The 23515-nt window shown below is 39.2% G+C and overlaps 1 protein-coding gene and 1 long non-coding RNA gene across 2 annotated transcripts in view; one reads left to right on the top strand and one right to left on the bottom strand.

Annotated features, from left to right (window-relative positions):
- KCNAB1 (potassium voltage-gated channel subfamily A member regulatory beta subunit 1) overlaps window positions 1-23515 on the top strand; it is a 287116-nt gene that overhangs the window by 34901 nt on the left and 228700 nt on the right.
- Window positions 1-23515, bottom strand: part of LOC119538870 — a 59041-nt gene that overhangs the window by 2305 nt on the left and 33221 nt on the right. Inside the window, exon 2 of the long non-coding RNA XR_005217666.1 lies at window positions 14020-14204. This is a non-coding gene — a long non-coding RNA (uncharacterized LOC119538870). The remainder of the gene's footprint in view (window positions 1-14019; window positions 14205-23515) is intronic.

Genomic DNA, 23515 nt, shown 5'->3' with positions numbered 1-23515 from the left:
CCAGAGGTTACCTCTGTGTCCTGTTTTTTTGCTAACTTTGGGAATTTCCCTCCACCATTCTGCAGTGGCTTTTCACCTCAATATGAGTCGATCATTCAAGCAACATTTACTATGCCAGGCTCTCTATCAGTCTCATGGGATATGAAGACAAATAAGAAGTTGTCCCTGCCCTAAGGGGCTTAGTACAGACCCTTCAGAAATACTGTCATTGAGAGTGTGATCCCAGATCTTGCTTTGTTATGGGCCCCACTGCAATCAGTCATGCTTAGGCTTTCTTCAGACTCTCCCATCTCTTCAATTCTCTCCTCCTTTCCTTCTCTAATCAAGTACCAATAAGGCTGCAATTCTGCCCATGAGTACAAAGGATAACGACTCCATTTACGGGAGACTCATTATGTGCCACATATGGAATAAAGCACTTTACAAGCATTGTCTCACTTAGTCCTTACAAAAACCATATGAGGTAGATACTACGATTATTTCTTCCTATCTTAAAAATGAGGAAACTGAGGCTTAGAGTAGTTCTTCTGAGATCTCTTAGGAAGATAAACGGTAAAGCTGAGATCCAAACTCAGTTTTGTCTGACTCAAGAGCCCAAGCTCTTAAACTTTACGGTACAGCTAAGGTTACCCTATAGCAAGATAAGGGTCTAGTATCTATTCTCGTTTATAAACTAGGCTATCCATGTGTTCTAGTTTGCTAATGCTGCCAAAATGCAAAACACCAGAAATGGATTGGCTTTTATAAAAGGGGGTTGTGATGGTTAGGTTCATGTGTCAACTTGGCCAGGTGATGGTACCCAGCTGTCTGGTCAAGCAAGCACTGGCCTAACCATTGCTGCAATGACATTTGTGGCTGGTTAATAAACCCACAGGCTAATTTATTAAATCAGTCAATTGGCTGAAGCTGTGACTGATGACATCAATGAAGGGTGTGTCTTCCACAGTGAGAGAATGCAGTTGGCTGGATTTAATCCAATCGATCAGTTGAAGACTTTTAAGCAAGACAGATAGAGGACCTTCACTTCTTCTTTTGCTGCCCAGCGAAGCGTTTCCTGAGGAGTTCATCGAAGTTGCCAGTTTGTTTCCTGAGGAGTTCATCAGACATCTTCACTGGCGTTGCCAGTTTGCTGCTTGCCCCACAGAATTTGGACTTGTGCATACCCACAGTTGCATGAGACACTTTTATAAATCTTATATTCATAGATATCTCTTATTGATTCTGTTTCCCTAGAGAACCCTAACTAATACAGGGGTTTATTTTGTTACAAAGTTACAGTCTTAAGGCCATAAAGTGTCCATCAACAAACAGTACTTTCACTGGAGAAAAGCCATTGACATCAGAAAACCTCTGTTAGCTGGGAAGGCATGTGGCTGGTGTCTGCTTGTTCTTAGGGTGCATTTCAAAATGGCATTCTCCAAAATGTCTGCATCAGTTTCCAACAGCCGTCTTCAAAATGTCTCTCAGCTCCAGCTTGCTCTGAACTCCTTCTTTCTGAGCTTATATAGAGCTCCAGGAAACTAAACAAGGCCCACGCTGAATGGGCAGGGCCACATCTCCATGGAAATTATCTAATCAGAGTTATTACCTGCAGTTGGGTGGATCACATTGACCCTGAAGCAGTGGGTTCCAATCCAATCCACACTAATATGTCTGCCCCTACAAGAATGCATTAAAGAATATGGCTCTTTCTGGGGGACATAAGTTTACAAACCCGCATACCATGCCCATTATTTTTATTGTTATACCTTAGTGAGAAATGTATAGCTCTTACAAGTCACTTTCAAAATAAACGTGATTCAGAGACTCTAGGAAAAAGTGGATATTATTTAATGCATTTCAGAAATAGTTAGAAATTAGATGAAGAAAATAACTTCTCTTGCTTTCTTTTGAATACCTGTTCCATATTTTAAAAAATAAATTTTATATATTTAATTTTTAAAAAATAATGATATTTGTACATTAAAGAATGCAAGGTATCACCATAACATGAAAGTCAAAAGCATAGTTTGCCAAATTAAGATTATAACACCATCTACCAAAGTTGGTAGGACTAAGATGAATAGCTTGTTTGATAACTTTGGTCTAATTAAGTTTTTTGATTGCACAAAACAGGTTTCCTCACACTGCCTCTAGTAAGATGACGTTTATTGTAAGGACATTCATAAGGTCAAATGGACCTTGAATGGCAAGAGTCTCACGGCATTCCAAGACAAACAATTCTGAACAGCCAGTTCTCTCCTGAAGTGAATACAAGAAAGCTCTAGAAACCTTAGAAGCAGGAGTTGGTGCATCATCACTCCAGTGCTTCTCCACTAATGTCACAAGCTCCACTGATGTCAATCGACTGCTCTCTGGTATCTGCTCCCTTCTTCTGCATCTCATTCTTGCTTGTTAATTTTTCCTCCCTGAATTTATTTCCCAATCACATTGGATCTGCTAGCTCATAACTCATAACTCTCTTGGCCATGGCATCTCTATGAAGCCTTTCAGCTCCACTCTACTTCATTTCTCAGTCTCCTAGCTAAAATTTCTATGAAAGAACATCAAATTTACCTAGCTTATAACCATTATTTCTTTTTGGCCAGAGTCCTTAACACAATATGTCATGGGAGAGTGGCAAGTGTGTGGATTCCTACTGCCTGTAGGGAGCTGCTTTAGGTGCAAAAGCATGGTTATGCTGGAGAATGGGAGTCTTATGTAGAAAAATCACCACTTCTTGGGGTGCTTCTTCAGCAAGGTGGAACATTTTCCACAAAAAAGAGCTGCAGGTTTGTCTTGCACCATGTCTGACATGTCTAGTATATTCTGAACACTTATTTCCATATGTGAAGTTCCCAAGATGCCCAGAATACTGCATTGGCCAGTTGCGAAGGTTGGGCACTGCACAATTCCAATTGGTAGCCTTCAAGATAAACTATAATGTTTTTACTGATTTTTTTTTTTTTGGTCAAATTCTAGCAATTGCTGAAAATAGAATTTTCTATTACTCTCTTTAATTTTATCAATTGTTGTCTCATGCATTTTGAAATTCTGTTATTAGGCATGTACACATTTATGATTGTTCTGTTTTCTTGATTAATTAGCCCTTTTATTATTATGAATGTACATCTTTATTTCTGATAATATTCTTTGTCTTGGAGTCTACCTTATCTGATATTAATATAGCCACTCCAACATTTGTTTGTTTGCTTTTTCATACTGATGTCTTGGTAAAACTATTTCCAGACATTTACTTTCAACTTGTCTGTGTCTTTATATTTAAATTGCATCTCTTGAAGACCATATATATTTGGAATTTGTTTTTCTATCCATTTTAAAAATGTGTGTTAGTTGGAGTGTTTAGTCTATTAACATTTAATGCAATTGTTGATAATGTTGGATTTATGTTTAGATTATGTTTCTGTTTGTCCCCTCTGTTTTTGTTTCTCTGTTCTTCATTTCCGCCTTCTTTTGGATTACTTGCTTATTTTTTAAAATTTCATTTTAATTCATCTTTGTCTTTTTAGCTATACCACTTTGCATTATTTTTAAGTGTTTGATCTATGGGGTACAATATTCATCTTTACTTTTCCCAGTCTACTTAGAATTAATATTTCATCACCACTGCATGTAGAATGTAGAAACTTCACAAATATATAGGCTCATTTATTGTCACCCTCACCCTTTAAATTATATATGCTGTAAACCTTCAAGACAATGCTATAGATTTTGCTTTATACAGTCAAATATATTTTAAAGAAATTAAGAGGAAAAATATTTTTTATATTTACCCACATATTTACCATTTCCAATAATCTTCATTCCTTCCTGAAGATTTGATTTTCCATCTGGTGTTATATTTTATCAGTCTGAAGAACTTCCTTTAGCATTTTTTGTACTAAAGTTCTGCTGCTGAAAATTTTTCTTAGGTTTATCTGAGAAATGTTTTCCTTTCTCCTTTGTATTTGAAGGATGTAGAATTCTGGACTGAATTTTTTCTTTCTTTCAGCCCTTCAAAGGTGCTGTTCCATTGTCCTCTGGCCTCCAAAGTTTTTTCTGATGAAAAACTAGTGAGTTTTACATCATTGTTACCTTGCCATTAATGTGTTATGTTTCTCTGGCTGCATTCAAGTTTTTCTCTATATCTTTTGTTTTCAGAGGTTTGACTATAATATGCCCAGGGATTGTTTTCTTTGTGTTTATACTACTTGGGATTCACTGGGATTCTTGATTTTATAAATTAATGTTTTCCTTGAATTTTGTAAATTTTAAGCCAATATTTCTCTAAGTATTTTTTCTCTCCCCTTCAGTTATACATATGTTCAACCTATTAATATTAACCATTCAAGGCCCTGATTGTCTTCTTGTATTTAAAAATCTTTCTTTTTCCCTCTTCTTCAAATTGGGTAATTTCTTTCATAGCTTCAAGCTTATTGAGTTATTCTTCTGTTATCTCCATTCTGCTGTTAAGCCCATCTAGTGATTCTTTCCCCCCATAAGATGTGCTGTTTATTTCTGGAATTTGAATTTGATTCTTTTATAGAGATTTTATTTCTCCCCTGATATAGCCAATCTTCTCATTAATTCTGAGCATATTTTCCTTTACATCCTTGAGCAAAGTTTAAATCACTGCTTTAAAAAATCCTTCTCTGCTAATTACAACATCTGGGTCATGTCAGGATCATTCTTATTGATTGTCATTTCTCTTGAGAATGGGTCACATTTTCCTGTTTCTTTGTATGTTGTGAATTTTGGATTATATTCTGGACATTGAGCATTTTGTGTTGTGAAAAGAAGAGCCCATCTAGTGATTCTTTCCCCCCATAAGTTGTGCTGTTTATTTCTGGAATTTGTATTTGATTCTTTTATAGAGATTTTATTTCTCCCCTGATACATCCAATCTTCTCATTAATTCTGAGCATATTTTCCTTTACATCCTTGAGCAGAGTTTAAATCACTGCTTTAAAAAGTCCTTGTCTGCTAATTACAACATCTGGGTCATGTCAGGATCATTCTTATTGATTGTCTTTTCTCTTGAGAATGGGTCACATTTTCCTGTTTCTTTATATGTTGTGAATTTTGGATTATATTCTGGACATTGAGCATGTTGTGTTGTGAAGAGTGGAGACTCTGGATGCTGTTGTATTTCTCCAAAGAGTTTTTGTTGTTGTTGCTAAAGCAGACAATTAACTTTGATAGAAACTTTGGATCTCGAACAGCAGATGAAATCTCACTTCTGTATTTTTAGTATTTGTGGGGCCATTTAAAGTCTGCCTTGCAAATGCACAGTTTAGGGGCTCAGCCAGAGATTTAGGAAAAATTTTACAATGAATTTACAGTCCCTTTTAAAACACAAATCACTTCATGTCACACCATTGCTGAAATCTCCAATGACTTCCTATAACACTTAGATAATATCCAAAATTTTACTCTGACCCCATATCATCTTGTCTCTGGCAACCTCTCCAACCTCAAGTTTTTTCACTGTTCTTACAATTCCTCCAACACTTCAAGCATGTTCTGAGCCTTTGCATTTCCTTTTTTTTTCTACCTTGAATGCTCTTCCACCAACAATTAGCATGTCTTTCTACCTCATTTCATTTAGCTCTCTGCTCAGATATTACCTCTTCCCATCTCTGTTCACAATATCTAAAATAGCAATCTGTCATTCTCTATTTTCTTGTCCCATTTGTTTTTCTTTATAACATTTATCACTATTTAATATAACATTATATATTTATTTAATCATTAGTTGTTGTTGTTGTTGTTGTCTGTATCCCCCACTAGAACATAAGGCCTTTGAAGCCTGAGATATTGTCAAGTCTGTTACTTGATGTTTCTTCAGCACCTAGAACAGTGCCTAACATATAGTAGGTGCTCAGTAAATACTTATAGAATAAATTAATGGCTAATGGTTGTTATTAAGAGTAGAAATAGAATATATAATGATATATGTAGACTTCATATCCTGCTACCTTTAAACTGAAAAGCTGACAAGAAAAATTGACAAGGATGCTGACCTGAGAACCTCTCTGTGTCTAAGTGGGATATAATACTTTCCAAAGTTTACTTTACTAAATTACATACTTTTTTTAAAGAACTGGCAATGATAAATGTAAAAGTAACAATAACACAGTATGTTTTCGTGGTGGGGACTCATCCCACTTGCCTATTCAATATTTGAAGGGCTGTGTGAAAGGGTTTTGTGTTAAAACCAGGCACTTTATTTCCTTCTCAAGGAGATTTACAGGTCACCTAAATCTGCTCTAAGTTATCAGGAGTACATGTGTTGGGTCCATAGGCTCCAAATGGCTTGCTTTTGAATTAATATGACTAACTCAGAATGTGGATTTTGAAAAGCATTTTCTGCTTAATAATATATATTTTTTAAAGATGATTATGTCAAAATGAGATAGCTCAGAATGATCTATTTTTATATGCTACCATTAGCTTGATACCTTGAGAAACATGGTTTCCAAGCAAGATTTAACAATTTAGATATACCATTAATTTATTACATATATTACTATATATGTGATATATAGTACTATATGCCAGACCCTGGGCTAGACCTTGGAGTTACATAGGTGAGTAAGGCATGGCCCTACCATCAAGCAAGCATTCAGTTTAGAATGAGAGTTGGAAATATGACCAAATAATTGAAAAGTTTGTACATATGGACTCTAATAGAGAAATATTCAGTATACAGAATTGACACAAAGGAAAGAGTGGTCAGGTCTACCTTCCAGTTAGGGGAGATAGCAGAGATGATGCTCAAAAAGGGTTCATAGATGGTTAAGATGACAAGATGAATGAGACATCTAAAGCATGTGGCTTCCTTCATTTACACGTACCACCCTTGGTTCAAATTCTTGATTCTCTACTATCGTTTTGATGCCTTCCTCTGGTACCTACCCAGTATTTTGGTTTTCTTAATTTTGCAAACTTTTCAGTTTGCTTGTTACTTCCATCTGGGCTCTCTTCTTGTCTAGTTCCTGACTCCATAGGATTCTGTTCCCTTCACCTATTACTAACCCCTAAAATTGTGGCCCAATAGCCAAGGTTCCTCCTCAGCCATGCCATCCCTCTAGCAGATGTGAAAATTTAGGCAAAGATACCATGGAAAAAGAAGCAATGATACAAAAATGCGTGACCTGTCAGGGGGCTGCATTTGGTTTGAAATGGGACAACAGGTAGGAAATAAGAACAACAGTAAATGAGGATAGATAGTTGAAGTTGATCACAGAGGGTTTGGTATACCATAAAAAAAGAGTTTTGAGCTCTGTTCTGGAGGTAATGAAGAGCTATGGAGCATTTTGGGGGAATAACGTTAGCAGAAGCCTAGAGGATGGATTGAAGGAAGATGTAGTTTTCTAGGACAAATAGCAATGAGATGAATTATTCTTATAGATATTGATAATCTATTAACACAGCTCAAAATCTATTGTGTCCCACTCTTGACACATATGAATATTATGATTAAGTCTCCCAGGATAGAAGTTTGGTGCTCCTTTATTATTTAGCTGAGTAACCCCTATCCTGTAGTTATAATATCAATTTAATAAATACAATTGCAAGATATAATAATGATTGAGCTGAAATTCATCAAGCTTATTTTTGGTCCAATGTTGCAGTCCATTTGTCTTTCCTAGCTGTGAGCCATTTGTAAATTCAGTAGTTACTTCTCTGTTCTCATCAAATTGTTAATAGAGTCATTGAATAGAATGCAGTAGGGTACATAACTGCTTCGCAAAGCATTAGAGAACTTCTTCCAGGAAGAAACTGATCTGTAATTCAATAAGCTCTGGGTAGGTTGCACAGTCATCTCTAAAACTACTTGACTCCACAGTACATCTGAAGAACCTTTGCCTTGTTGGAATGGAGGAGTTTGATATTTACATCATTTCTCTGATCTATAGATCTAGTATACCTAAGCATCTAATATCTAAATGGGAACTGAGTCTACCTTTCTTTATTATCCAAATGTTCTACAGTGAGTTGTTTTCCATGTGGGATATTATTGTGAGGCTTAAGCTAACTTGCTTTTGCTGCACTTTCTTTTTTCTGATGACCTTCCCACAATTAGCTAGTCAACTTGAGATCTCCAACACGACATTCTTTACTTTGCAGATCAAAAAAGTCAAAAGGCAGAGCAGAAACAGATTTGAAATGCCTTGAGATCAAACAAAATGAGTCCCCCACATTTACCCTTCCCCTTCTCCTTTTTACCTTATGTGGACACAAGGTAAAGATGTTCTAAGCTGGAAAGAAGAAGAAAGTGGGAAACAAGCAAGAGCATTAGATGCTTAGGGTGGGAGGCAGGTCCCCTGCCTATGGCCATAGGTCAAATAAAGAAATAGGATGGGGATCACTGAACTATTCTTATCTCTAGGGTTTCAGGATTAGAGGGAGCTTGTGGACCTGCTGCTCACCTGGAATTCTGAATTGGAGCCGCCTTGCAGATGGTTCTTATGTGCCAGTGGCATGAGTTTGGGTAGGGTGTGTAGCAAAAACAGAGACAGAGGTGAGGGGTCTCTCTGACAGAGCAGTCCTGAAGGACCCTTCTGTAGTCCAAGAGGAGAGTGAGAGAGCAGCTGACTTCTCCCAGTGTCCCATGTACAGTGGGAATTTAACTGAGTGAGAGAAAGAGAGTTGAAGGATAAAGCCATCTCACTGTTGTGGTTAGGGAACACTACAGAAGACAATGGTACGGACCATGCAAAATAAGACATTGGAAGAACCAGAGACTCCTGGCAGTTGTGGACAGAGGGACAATTGTCCTTTGATTGTCTTTGGTCAATTTTACATTTAAAAGGAGTCAAGAACAGCATAGATTAAGATACAGAAGCAAATGTCTTTTGTCATTCAACACCGTAGCACTTGTATAAGCCCAGAGTTCATAATCAGCCCCAGAAAGGAGGTGAATAGAGAAAGGAATCTTGAATGAGACAGAGTTTTAATTCCAAAGTGACTTTGAAATCATGAAATTTGATTGACTTTCCTCAAATATAATTAGATTAGATTTTCTGAAAAAGAGGCCTTGGGACTGGTACAGAAAAAATTGAAAAGTTGCTTTTTTGCAAACTTAAGTTTGCAAAATATATCCCAGCTGGAATGCTTTCATAGTAAAAGTGGGGGGAAACAATGAAAAGTGAGAAAATAAGACTAGCTTTGCTTGAGTTGTCATAAAAGAATCCACGGCTGGCAGCTAATTCTGAGTTATCACCTCTTTCTCTGCTAAGTACATCTCACTGGTCCAGAATCAGTCTCAGCCTTACCAATATAAAGTTTCCAGAGCCCACTTTTCCCACTTTTAAAAATCAAGGCAGCATTTGCCTGACTCTGCCTTTCAAGCACTTCTCCTGGTCACCATGATTTCTCACTGACTCTTGACAGGTTCTAGAGACTCTAAGCTCATAGAAGTGACACAGAAGCCTTCCTTGTATGCGTACAAAGCCATAATGCTTGTTTTACTCTGTTGCCCCCAATTCCGGGTCTCAGTTCCACTATGAACCATTTGTTCTGCCATTTTCATCTTTAGATTATTTTCTTTAATTGAAAGAGATGGGCTCAAAAGGAGAGCTGAGAAGTTTTGCTCCTTGATTTTCACCAACCACATGGCTTCGTCTGCTTCAAGCAGGTACAACAGAAACCTCTGCTGAATGAATAAGTGCTTGCAACATTGTCTTCTGGAGTCCTTGAGCCTTTTTCCAGTTGTCCTTAGCATATTTGGTAAGCCTCAGCTCATTCTGCAGGCTCTCAAGCTTCTAGGCTTTTCAGGCTTTGTAGCAAAAATCCTGACATTCCTGCTTCTCAGTTACTATTTTGGTGCTGCTATTTTAGAGTATATCCTTTATCTCTTATTAAAACTGTTTTTTAAAAAATTAGTTGGTCACAGGACAGAGAGGCTGAACCTCTTTCTCTCTAAGTGTAGCCATCATGTTAGCCCAGAAGTGGTTTATGTGGATGTGTCTCTGGCTTCAGGGCTGCTGGAGAGGGGCTCCTTGCCCACCTTCAACACTTGGTCATTGGAAACCTGTTCTTAGGAGCCTGGAAGTGACTGATCTGGCTTTGCAAACAAATATTTTCTAGCCAGTTCCTTAAAAGCATCTAAGATTCTTTTCTGAACACTTCATGGCAACTTTTATCCCATAGAGGTCCTAATGGTGAGCAGTACAGTCATGCTGGGTGGGGCATAGGATTCAGGCGTAGCTAGGGAAAAGTTACACCAAGGAAAGGAAAGAAACTGAGTGGTTATTATGTATAACACCAGCACCCAGTCACCAGGCAGAAGTCCTGTGTTGGTACAGGAAGAATATTTCAACAGTGTGTGGCAAAGTGAGAAAAATAAGAACAACAGAGTAGATTTTCTTTTTTAAGTTCACTGATCATGTAAAATATTCATTTTTAGGATAATTTTTAACTGTTTATTATAGAAAGATAGGTGCATAATTTTACATAAATGAAAGTTTACATGATTTTTTAAAGTAAAATTTAGAGAGAGTATTTTCTTTCTTTTTTGTGTGGTATTAAAAGGTTTTATCATTTATGAAACACTGATGATAGCAGATGGTGGTGAGTATTTTGCTTATGCAAAATAATGTTTGTTAATGTCTTATCTTGGCAAAATAAAAGCTGGCAATTTTATGTCCATTCCTTGAATTATTTTAGAAATTTTACTTGTCCTTGGAATTTAAACATCTGGAAACAACGGTGTTGATAAATACCCCATGGTGCAAAGTTTTGGCAGCAGGGGATCAAATTTTCCAAATGGTCATTTGTTCTGAAACCTGCTGGGATGAGCAAGACAATCATTAAGGGGGTGGGGGCCGTATATGTCTACACAGAAGTCAGCACGAATCTGGAAATTCTCTCTGCTCTTGTCAGAAAGTACCTGAACTCAGGAAGTCTGAGGCTGGAATGCAACAGGACTTGACCAGAGCCTTTTTCTAAGTAGTCACATGTGAATATGTACTCCACCTCGGCATAATATTCTTGATAGGTTACACCTCCTGACAGATATTATAGGAAAAGGAAGCCATGAATTGAATGCGGTTTTGAAATGAAAATGAGTTGGTTAAAAAAAAAAGTTACTAATTTCTAGGTTTTATGTGCTTGAATTCTTAGTTAGAGATTGTGGACCTTCCTATAGTTGAATGCTATGCTATAAAACAGCAATGAAACTTTATATATGAGTCTGAAGGTCAGCCATAAGTAGTTGTGATGCCAAGTTTATCTTGCTTTTATACAAAAATTCACCAAACTGTTCCCACCAAGTTTAGTCATCCAGTTTCTTTCCTTGAAATGAAATCCTTTGTACCCTGCCCTTTAAATCTTCTCAATCGTACACTTTTTATACATATTGGACTGGATCACATTAGATAGACTCTGGAGCTCGACTGCAGTAGAATGGTGCCCCCTAACGTGTGGATCTTTTCTGACCAATAGGTGTCGTGGTCCTTTGCTTTACCACCACAGCTTTTCCTCAGAGAATATCTTGGCATCTGCTGTGAAAAATATACCCACTTGCCAAATGGGACAGAGGCCTCCCACAGTCAGTGAGCTGCCACACTCCTGGAAATGCGGTGATTTCCACCCAATTGTCAGACCATATTTGCACCAAGAAGCCTGTCTTTTCTTTCAGAAAATATGGCCAATGTCCTACAAACCCATTTGATAAAATTTTAAAGCGGTAATTAAATTGTGGGTGATGGGTATGAAAACGGCTTTCTCCTTAGAGAAAGGAAAACAACAACACTGTACTGCATATGATTTGTGACTTCTGCTGGGGAGACCAGATTCACCCCTGGATTTTATGATTAAATATGTGTTTCTAAGCTTCCATAACCAAGTTTGCTCAGAAGCCTAAAGGTAAAACACATCTCGAAATTCCTTTTTATCTTTCTTTTGGTCCCTCAGCCAACCCTTTCTTGGGATGGCCTTACATCTATCTATAAAGCCTCAGGGAGCCTTGAATTCAGCCGGAGATCAAATAGGAATGGAGTTAAAGTCTATTTTGGTACAATTCTGCACTGCCACTCCTCCTATGTGACATCCCTCACTCCCTTTGCTGTTTCTTACCCTAATCCTTTTATTTTCAAATAAGGAATAAATGCACAGTTACATTTTTTTTTTCAAACAGTAAAAAAAAAAAGGTATCCAGCTCCCTCCTCCTTGCCATGAGTTTACACTCTCCACCCGCCCTCACCTCTCCATCATCCCACCTGGCCCTTACTCCTGCCTCCACCCTTTACTTTACACAGGCATAAATCGCCATTTACTTTATATGTGCATCAATTATGTTACTTGGTGCCTCCATCATTCCTCACATGGTATTAAATTATTTATATACATGTCTGGTTTTCTCTGAACTGTGAACTCCTTACTCTGTTGAACCTTACCTAGCTCATTGTCTAGCACACAGTACCTATTTAAAAATATTTGTTAAAAACAAAATATTAAATCTGTCAATATCCAAAGATTCCTCTAAATTATAGAGATATTTTCTAGGCCTGCAGGTAAGGAATTATTCAGTTAGGTTTTCCAGGCTTTGTAATATGTCATTTTTGGCTAACAGTAAGATTCCACAAGGAAGAGCTTTCATTTTTCTTTTCGCTATCGGTATTTCACCTGTTGTTGCATATTTTATGTAGTGAGCCTATTATAAAACATGAGCTAATGAATCAGAACTGTGTTAGAAGATAAAAGAGCACAAATGCCTTTTTTTAGAAAAAGAGTAAGATCTGTCAAAGTAGGATGCTTAAGACCTTTTCTTTTTAACTTGCTCTACACAGACATGAAAATACAGTTTAACATCCCTTTGGCAGGCATTGTGCACCTGACACTGCACTGTACTGTCATTTTTATTAGATTCATTTGTGGTCATCTTCTTGGGAGTGAAATATCAGAAACATTGGTTACAATGCAAAGGACTATAATACCTAGAACATGTTAAAGAGGGTAACAAAATGCTAAAATAATGAATTGGATTAATATTATTGAATTAATGTCATAATCTATCAGGAGGAATGACTACAAGTCTGTTAAACAGATCTACAGTCCATAATCCAGGACAACAATTTGAAGAGAATTTGGAACTTAATTCTAATGGTCTATGTATTTTACATGTTCAGAAAGGCACAGATTAGGGAAATTTGATAGCTGATGTTCACAGTGATAAAAAATTAGAATAATTTATTTGGGCAGATTTGATCCTTGTAAATTTCCAGTGGTATACCTGGAAAGAGATTGTAGCTCAGCTCTCTTCTCTTGGAGAATGTTCTCTTCTTTGAACAAGTGCTTTACCTTGAAAAGGAAATGCAAGGAGTGGGGAAGAAGGACAGACACCCCGCTGGACAATCCAGTTAGAGGAACCAATTGTGCAGGTCAAGCGTTGATACAACACAGCTCAAGCAGGCCCGGTTCTGTAGGCAACATGGGATACCCAAGGAGCACAATTTCAAAAGTGAAAGTTTCCATGATAAATGCATATTAGATTGGAGCATGTGCTTATGGCCTCTTGTAGGGCAAGGACTATACGTGAGAGTCAATGAGAAAGCTGTGGCATTGTGACAGAATTGACCCACAAGTGAAAATCTGAGTGTCTTAAATTACTGCTACAATTGTCACCATTATGGTCCCAACTTTTCTGCCTTTAGTGAAATTCTACCAATGTCACCAAATTTAGCATAATTCACATAGCATTTAGATGCACAGGAATCACTCAGATTGTCTACATCTACTTTAAGAGACCATAACTTTTCCTCAGGAAATAAATTTCATTACATGTAAGTGAGTCAAGATGGGAATAAATCATCATCTGAGGACACTGGAGTTTGGGGTAGGGTGGAGGGAAGTTCCTGTTTTGGGGAGTAGGGGGCTTTAAATCTATTTGCCAAGAGAGGCCAGTGTGCTTTTTATAGAGTCCATAGAACTGATTAATGGTAATTTTTTATTTACTTTCACTTTTGTTCTTACCCACGTTTCTGCTTTCTTCGTCTTTCTTCCCCTCCTTCCTCCTTTTTTCTTATCCCTTACCTCTCTTTACCTTTTGATTTTCCTTCTTCCTCTTCTCCCTCCTTCTCTGGGAGTCAGAGTTCACTCTGCCTCGAGGCAGTGAATGGGCGCTGCCTTCTCCATATTGAAGTCCCTGCACATCCATGAACAGGGTGGCCATTGGCTATTTCATCCTACTCTAGGACCTTCTGGGGACAGCATGGTGACTGTAAAGAGAGCACAACCTTGGAGTTAGACAGATCTGGCTTCAAATAGTGCCCTCTCCACTTAGTATTTATCATTAGTAAACTTAGGTAAGCTACTCAACCTCCCTGAAAAGGGACTAGCAATGTCTGCCTCAAATGTTGTGGTGAGAATTAAGTACAGTGATAGATTTGCATGCCTAGCATAGTGACATAGGATGCATTTGATAAATACTAGTTTATTTCCTTTACTCTGCTCCACATTCAAGGTATTATCTATTTCTCTGTTCTAAATACTGTGCAGGATGAAATAACAACAGATCCTAATCTCAGAAAGTTTACAGTCTGGTCTGAAAGATGATTCACACCAGTAAGAATATTGCAAGCTGCTTGATGATATGTGCTGTTCGTCTCTAGAGATGAGGGAAGGTCTATCTCTCTATGTCCCTGGTTCCAGTTTGCTAATGCTGCCATGATGCAAAATACCAGAAATGGATTGGCTTTTATAAAGGGTGTTTATCTGGTTACAAGGTTATAGTCTGAAGGCCATGAAAATGTCCAAATGAAGGCATCAACACAAGTATACCTTCACCGAGGGAAGGCCAACGGCATCCTGAAAACCTCTGTTAGCTGGGAAGGCAGATGGTTGGCATCTGCAGATTCCAGGTTGTGTTCAGCTCCTGTGCATTCTTTAAAGTGTCTCTCTTGACTGCAGCACTTCATACTTTCTGTGAACACTTTTATAGGACTCCTGAATGGGTGGGGTAACACTCCATGGAAATTACCCAATCAAAGATCTCGCCCACAGTTGATTAAGTCACGTCTCTATGGAAACACTCAAAGAATTCCAACCTAATCAACACTAATATGTCTGCCCTCACAAGATTGCCTCAAATAACATGGCGTTTGGGGGGACGTAATACATCCAAATTGGCACACCCCTCCCCTCACTGCCTGCCCCCAGAGAGGGATTCATAAATCTGATTTCTCAAGTGCCAGGACACAAGAATTAGGTCATGTCTACCAGTTTGCTAGTGGGCAGGATCACTGTGGGTTTAAAGATTCTGCATATGGGTGCAGAACTCTATTTCTCCCTTTTAGATGCAAATGCAGTGGCCATTTTCACTGAGGAAGAGGCCTGGTCATCTTATACTTTCATTGGCATTTCGACGTCCTTTCATTTCACTGAGCCTTCTACAGTGTGTTATTTCAGGCTTAAGCTTAAGGGGGAAAAAACAGACCCTTTAGGTCTCTGTCCTTGACCATGTCCCAGCTTCCCCTTCCCACGATTCTGCTTTGGAACTGCCAGCAAACTCCCAACTAAGAGTAAAGGAAGCATTTTGTTCATTTTAATAGATCATTGTCCTGTCCCCTGCAATTCCCTTGGCACTTCACAGAGTCATAGGGATGGGTGGACAGCATGTCACAGGACAGGTTTGGGGCACTTAGGAGTTGCCTAACCACAATACCCCCAAAACCCCACCAACACTTCTAACACATGCTTTATTTCTGAGAAGGAGAATATTGCAGCAGGGGGCATGATGAGAACTGGACGGGGCAGGCAGGGCTCTGGCCTGGGCTTTAAGGTTAGGGATATGAATGGCCCAGTGGTGCTGGTCTATACTAAATGATCAAAGGTTTTGCCCAAGAGGATAGGAATGTGGACCTCAATAGTATAGCCCAGGTGTAAGTACAGTATCTGTACTTAGTTAATATTAAATAATGTTTTGTTCCATAATCACTCTTTTTTGACTTCCTAGAACACAAAGACTGTTTTATTTACCTCTCATAGTAAAGTTTGTGCCACAACACTGAATAATTTATTATCCGTTTTACAGAAGAGGAGTTGAGGCTCAGAGAGGCAAAACAGTCTACCCAGAGTCTTATAGGTAATAAATGGCAGAGCCACGATCTGAACTCCACATGTGTGCCTCCGGTGCCTGTGTTGGTATGGCCTCTCCTTACAACTCTGTCTGCTCTGATTCAGCCCAAAGGCTAGCCCGTTTTAGTTACAACACCCGTGTCCGTTGTCCACGTGCTGTTTACCTGGCAGATAGCAGGGCATGTCTGTTTCCCCAAAATAGACACGACTTGCCCTATTGTGTACACATTCTCTTGCCTTTGCACCTCTATGACCTGCAAGATCCAGTGGAAGGTCAGGGGCTCCCCAACCACCCAGGCATGACCAGCCACCCCTGGTTTTATGAGCATTTTGTCCTCACTCTGGGGTTCTTAGAGAGTGGTGACATGGGAAGACAGGATAATCTGGTTTGTTTCTTGTCTCTTCTCTAACTAGGTAGGTGAGGGAAATTCCTTTCATTTCCAAGTCTCAGTTCTTTCGTCTGTAACAGTAAAAAATAATATCTACTCAACTTCTCTCTCATAAAGATCAAATATGATTATGGATGAAAAAACAATTTGTTTAGTTAAAACTTTGTGTATTTTCATGATTTGGATCAAAGAGAGATTGGGGGAGGCATTATTTCTCAATACTAATAATAGAAGCATTTCGGAGGGCTTGACAAAAGAATCGTACATATCTTATTGCTCATATAGCAGCCCAAAGCCCCCATGTTCTTCTCTAGGGCCCAGTGGAAAGTTCATCTTGATGAGAATTCAGCTCAGAGAAAAGTAAAACTCCAATGGAAACCAATGTATGGACAAGCTAAAAAAAGCAAATCCCCATAGTTATTAGCAGTGACTCATGTTTCCTTCTGAAAGGGAAAAAAACTGTTCATGTGCTTTTTCTTCTTCTCAGTGATATCATTCTATTATATACCAAACCACCACGACACCTTTTTCAGGGTGTAGGAGGTTTTGGAAACCACCAGGATCAGTCATTGCCTGCAGGAAGCTCCTTTCCTGAGAATGCCAGGCACAAGGTCCTGGCAGAGCTGCAGCCGGGAGTCTCTGTGGCAGATGGACCCCCTGGTTCCACTCGCCCCACACTTCCTGACTTCCTGCAGGGCCACGGGAGCAAGTTTGGGGATCATTGCCCATCCTTTGTTACTCATCCCAGGCACTGCTGCCATGGCTGTCTGCCCGACAGCCTTCTCCCAGCTTGCAGCCAGTTTGTCCTTCCTGTAACCTCAGACAAGGCTAGCTATAATAAACAGCCAGTGCAGCGACTTTGCATCTTAGTTACCACCTGCATCTTCAGTGGGCCTGTGCTTATCTCAACTGTTTGGCCATCAGTGTGTGTGAGGAGAGGAAATGGGTCCTATAATGTGGGTGCCTGCCCAGACTTTCATTGCCGTTTCTTTATTGGCCATCTTTGTTGCCAAGATAGCAGTTGTATCTTCCCCTCACGTAATAGTAGGATATTTCACTTTTGTTGTTGTGTTTCTTACTGGGAGATTAGAGTCCCAAACACCTTCCCCCAACAACAAAAACAACAAAATTAAGGCAATCAGTTAAAGAAATCCTATTTTTATCAAATAGTCATCAATGAAAAGAGACAGGTCTCCCTCTATGGAACATATTAGTCTGAAAACAGTATATTTTTACATTTAGACATCTTTTAATGGTAAATTTAATCATTTGAATGCACTTGTAGACTCTGATGTACAAAGAATGCAAAGACTTCTTTTGTATGTAAAGTCACTATCTACATATAGATATATATGTATAGATATGCATGTTAGATTCTCTTAAAGAGTGTCGTGCCTACATTCATGGATAATTCATAGGGTCAAAATCTGGTAGAAGGTCATTGACTCTCAAGTGAAGGAAACTTGTATACTAAAAACGAAATCTAGACAATAGGTCAAGTTCCCTTGAGGCACTTAAGTTCATCAGATTGCAAATTTGTGGGAGGGTGAGGGAGGAGCAAGAAAAGGCAATGATGGTGAGCTCAGTTCGCACCAACTTAACCATATTGATACCAATTACTATGTTTTTCTCTGAATTCATCCTGCAGTTAATGGCTGACCCACACTATTTGATGATACCAGTCCACATGCTGTAATGCTTCCTACTCCATGTACACATGTGGCCTCACAGATGCATCAGGCTGAGATTGTGGCTGATCCACCCTGTGGCCTGCGACGTGGCTCTGCAGAGTGCTGTGCCCACAGGCCAAGTCCGTTAAAACTTATTTTTTTATTCTGCTGCAAAGAATGTAATCCAGTAGTTTTCAAATGTTTTAACCATAACCATAGAAAGAAATACATTTTCCCCTGTGACCCAATACAAACATACACATACATATATACCATAAACTAAAGTTTCACAAAACAATGATAATTCTTACTTATGGGATGGACTTTGATCTCTGACATTTTCTATTCTGATACATCCCACACTATCCTACATTTAAACTACTGGATGTGAGCTTTAAAATAGATTTCATGATAAACTAATGGGGCACAACCAGTAGTTTGAAAAATCCTGCCTAGCATATGTCATGAGGGTTTATTCCATGCCCACTCCAGGGCCATCCTCTGGCAGCTATGCCCACTGACTCCCTCCCACCATCCCCCTTGCTCCCAGCACAGCTTGTGCTTCCTTCAGCTTCCCTGCAGATATTATCCGGAATGTCTGACCACAGTCCCTCTGAATTATATCTTGTTCCCAATAAACACATGAATTTCAAAGAAAATTTGATGTGTGAGAAGCCAAACTTCCTTTTATTTCAACATTTCTTTTTTCTCTACACCACTTCAAATACAGGGTTCAGGGTGCCTAAAAGAAAATAAAATGTTCAATTGGAAAAGTTTATGACTGTATAATATAAATGATAGTAATGATATCTACATTAACTATCCTCTCAATCCAAGGGAAAGCACCACCAGATGGTACACTCTTCACATAGGCTTTCCTTGTGGACACATCCTAATTTTTAGCCATACTCTTCTGTCCCCAGGACTCCGTAGCTCTGTAGTATCTCTACACTGTGGATCTCCATTCCCTGGTGCTGCCCTAGGAGCACCTCTGAATCCCATGTCCTTCACCCCCAGGGGTTGTTGTGACAGCTGTACGTTTCCCAGTTCTGAGTTGTCAGACTGCTCTGCACACCTTGAGGGGATTCTTTAAAAATATCCATGCCCAAAGCCTTTCACCCAGAGATTCACATTTAACTGGTCTGAGATGGGGCCTGGGTGTTGGGACTTTTTAAAGCTTCCTGGGTGCTTCTAATGAATAACCAGGGTTGAGAAGCCCTGAACCTGATTGACATCACCAGGGGGCTTTGGCAGGAAAGTTGAGGAGGGTTAGGGGGCACACCTGAGCTTCAGGTCTGGTCCTCTTAAAGATGTTCTCATCACCATGAGGTGCACAATGAAACTTCCTCCTGATCGTAAAGTGGAAGCTATGGAATCAGACACACATACTCTCCCAAAGACAAATCATTAATTCTTAGAGTCAGTGATACATTCACATTAACAAAGAAGAACTTTATATGCAATATAATCTGTACAAACCCCTTGATCATTGCAGAGTATTGTGTTAGCTCCCCCTACTCCAACCCACTTATTCAATCTCTGCCTTCCAGGCAGGGAATTTAGACCTTCTTCATCAAATTACTAGCTAATCAGACCTTCCACAGTTTTGAAATGTCTTCTCGCTACCATCTGTTGGTGTTTCTCAAACTTTCACATGCACGTGAATCACCTGGGGATTCTTGTTTAAATGCAGATTCCACTTCTGTAAGTCTGGGGTGAGGCCCCAGATTCTGCATTCCTAATAAGCTCCCAGGTGATGGTGGTGCTGCTGGTCTACTCTCCTGGGTATAGACTCCTGGTCAGTGTTGCCCATGTGACTGTGAAAAGCCAGCCAGAGGCCATGTGGAAGTTTATGATGATCCCATGAAATGTTCCCAGAGACCTGGGTGAGAGGGTCTGCTCCTTTGGCTACAAAAAAGCTTTGCTCAGCAAATTGGCCTCCCAGGGCAGGGTCTTCCCAGGGTCCTCTGAGGGTACAGGGAGCATATAGGGCTTGCCACAGTGGTCTCTGGTTAGTTCTTGCTCCACTGAGACCCTCCCTCCTTGGTCCCTTGGCTGATGGGTTTTGATGCTGGTTCTGACAGCATCAAAACTATCATGGTTTAGGCACCAGAATCTTTAGAATTGGGGAATTTAATAAGCCTAGGAACAATCACCAGTGACTGTGCAAAAAGGCAATTTATTTATAGTAACACCATAACAGCTAATTTGCTTAAATATATAAATCAAGGAATAGCAAGAAGTCAAAGAAAACAAAGAACTTCTAAGTGGAAAAACATATACTGCCTCTTTTTATTGGACTGTGAATATCTGCTTTGACACATTCAGATTCTTCTCCATGTTTTTAAACAGTTAATGTCCTGGCTAAAATACCACATTATTACTTTCCTACTCAGTAATTTGCTAAAACCACAGTGTGTCTTGAATCCATCTCATCTTCTTCTTTGATACTCAGTCAACCAGACTCCTCTTCTTAGAATGGCCTGAAAAAAAACCTGTTCTTCAGAACATAGCCACTCTCCTCCTTCTGATTCTTTCAGTGATGACTGTCTTGGCCAGAGAGGTGCCCACCCAGAACTTCTCTTTATCAGGGAGCTCTTAATCACCATTTCTCACGTGGGCTTGGCTTTTTTCGGGTTAACTTCCCAAAGATACCATTTATTTGAGTATTAGGATTGTGAGGAAAAGGACCATCCCCCCCAATAAAATTAAACTCAGTCCTCAACTCCCCAACCCTGATTCCTTCATTTGTTCTCTCCTCCCCTGCCCAAAGCAATTTTCCTCTTCTGGAAGCCATCACTAACGGCCACTGTCGGCCCACCCCTCAGCCACAGTGTCTCTCTCTGAACACTTTTGCCACTTATGTAACTACACGTGCAACTACAATCCACTCAGCAGCACAGCTGAGAGAAAATGGGAATATTTAAACAAGGCTTTACTAGATGATTCCAAGTAACTCTGTTTAAGGTAAGCCATTTCACTTTGAGAAATACTAGCTAAGAGATTAAAATATACAATAAATTTTGAAAATATAATAAATAAATAAACCACAAATAGCAACAACTGAATAGGATCAGTTTGTAAGTTTATGCTCTGAGGATCTCAGAGCCACACATGTTCTATTTCCAAATCTGGCCCTCTGCTGTCCTCTAATTCTAGACCTAAAGGGTAAGGTCCAGAAAGAGAGAGGCATTTCCACTTATGGTGGCTTGGACCCATTAAAACAGAATCTTTGGGATTAAGACCTTGTTATCTGATATGAAGTGGGCCTTCTGCCCCCCACAGATTTTTGGGCATATGAATGCTTGGGATTCACTCCCTTGATCTTTAGTAAAGCCTTGTTTAAATATTCCTATTTTCTCTCAGCTGTGCTGCTGAGTGGATTGTTCTTACCCTTAATCCATTCCTGTGGGTGTGAACCCATTGTAAATAGGACCTTTTGATGAGATTTCTTTAGTTAAGGTGTGGTCCAACTGAATTAGGATGAGTCTTAATCCTATTACTGGAAGCTTTATAGAGAGGGCCATAGGGAGGGAAGCCAGACACTGGAAGTCAACAGAACCCCAAAGAGAAAGGTGAAGACATCACCATATGCATTGCCATGTGATGGAAAAGCTAAGAAACCAGGCAAAAGATACCAACCCTGGGAAGAAGCAAGCCTTCTGGCCTCTGAAACTGTGAGCCAATAAATACTCATTGTTAAGGCAACCCATTGAAAGATATTTGTTTCAGCAGCTAGGAAACTAAAACACAACTTTCCTCCTGTCCAAGATCAGTTGTTCAAGTCTGCAATCTGTCCGTTTTACTAAAAGGGTATCCCATTATCCTACTGAGTTAAAAGAACAACCACATCTGAATCCACACTACATACCTGATATATCTTCAAGAAAGAAATAGGAACATACAGTGTCAATTAGCAGGGGAAGGTGGGGTTCTGTGTCATGTATCACTAAAAGGTAAATAAAGTCCAAAAGTTCACATAAGTCTTAAAATATTAAACATGAAGATTTCTTTGATCTGAATTTCTGCTTCTTCCACCCACCCAATTCTGCCAGACTCCCCCCAAAACTATTCACCCTCCATGGTGAAAATGGAGCACCCACTAGCACAGGCATGGAACCCCTGAGCTCCCATCCTAAACAGGCTGGACAGACTAAAATCAAACCGACCCTAGGAATTCTCTCCTATAATAAACAATAATCTTTTCTGGACTAAGAAGTGTAAGCAAATATAATTTGTTTTATTCATTTGTACTTTATTTGCATGCTGTGTTCAGTAGGCAGTGAATCAGATTTAGAATACTTTGTAATTCTCCTTTTCCTAGTGAAAAAGGGGAAAAACTGCTCACTACACATTAATGTTTGTTTGGGGGCTATAGAAATGGATTGATGTTTTAGGAACAATATACCAGTTTTAAAGTTGCATTTTAATTTGGTTAATTTTTATTATGGTCCTCAACTCTGTAAGTTTATTGTATAATTGAAAATAAAAAACCTTAATCCAAGGAAAAACTCAAGTTCATATACCCTGCAATTTTAGATATTGGAAGTTGAACTTAAGGCAGATTGATGGATTTGTGGCTTGGCATCTATCCCCATGTTTGACATCATATATTATGGCCCGGAAAACAAAAATATTTTAGTTCGATAATGCTCTGTTTGTGATTCTTAGACTCAAGGCAATGGAAATAGGAAAATTTGCTTGTATTGTTACATTTGGCTGGGACAGACTCTCCTAGAAGCAGGGCTGACGAGTTGGTCCCATGCAGAAGCAGTGTGCGAACCTTTGGGTTGCTGGCTAGTGGAGGCTGATGGGTGGCAGGGCAGTAACTGCCACTGTGGTGACTGGGGCCCTTGGGGGAGAACTCGGGCAGGGGGCCTTTGCCGACTGCTTCAGAAATACAGTGTTTGAATATTCTCTATCAGCCCAAATTGGAACTAGAAACAGAGAGAATAATTCTCAACTCCAGCTTCTAAATGAAAGAAGGGAAGGGAAAGAAGAAAGAAAAAGAAAAGGAAAAGGAAAATAAAATAGATGAGGATGTCTTATGCTGTGCACCACAGCAGCTCTCTACAGAGCTAACTAGATTGAAATAAATCCAGTTTTACTAAGTCCAATTTTTGGAGCCATCTCGTGGTTCTGAAGGAACAAATGGGAGGTGTTGCAAGCTTAAAATTAAATTAACCTTCAGCATTTACTGTTACCCTACCTGAAATAACAGCAATGTATTTATGATCCGATACATAAATTTTCAACGTTCATATAGTTAATTATACCATCTGGAGTAGTTATTAGCAAAAAAAAAAAAAACGCTTTGTAACAGATATCTGAAGGGAAATAAAGCAAGTCAACTATACTTTAAGCTCTACATTTCATTATTATTGAGCTGATGGG

The sequence above is a fragment of the Choloepus didactylus genome, chromosome 1, assembly GCF_015220235.1.
Source record: "Choloepus didactylus isolate mChoDid1 chromosome 1, mChoDid1.pri, whole genome shotgun sequence".
NCBI lineage: Eukaryota > Metazoa > Chordata > Mammalia > Pilosa > Megalonychidae > Choloepus > Choloepus didactylus.
Note: the sequence above shows the minus strand (reverse complement) of the source record. Positions and strands in the feature narration are given on the sequence as shown.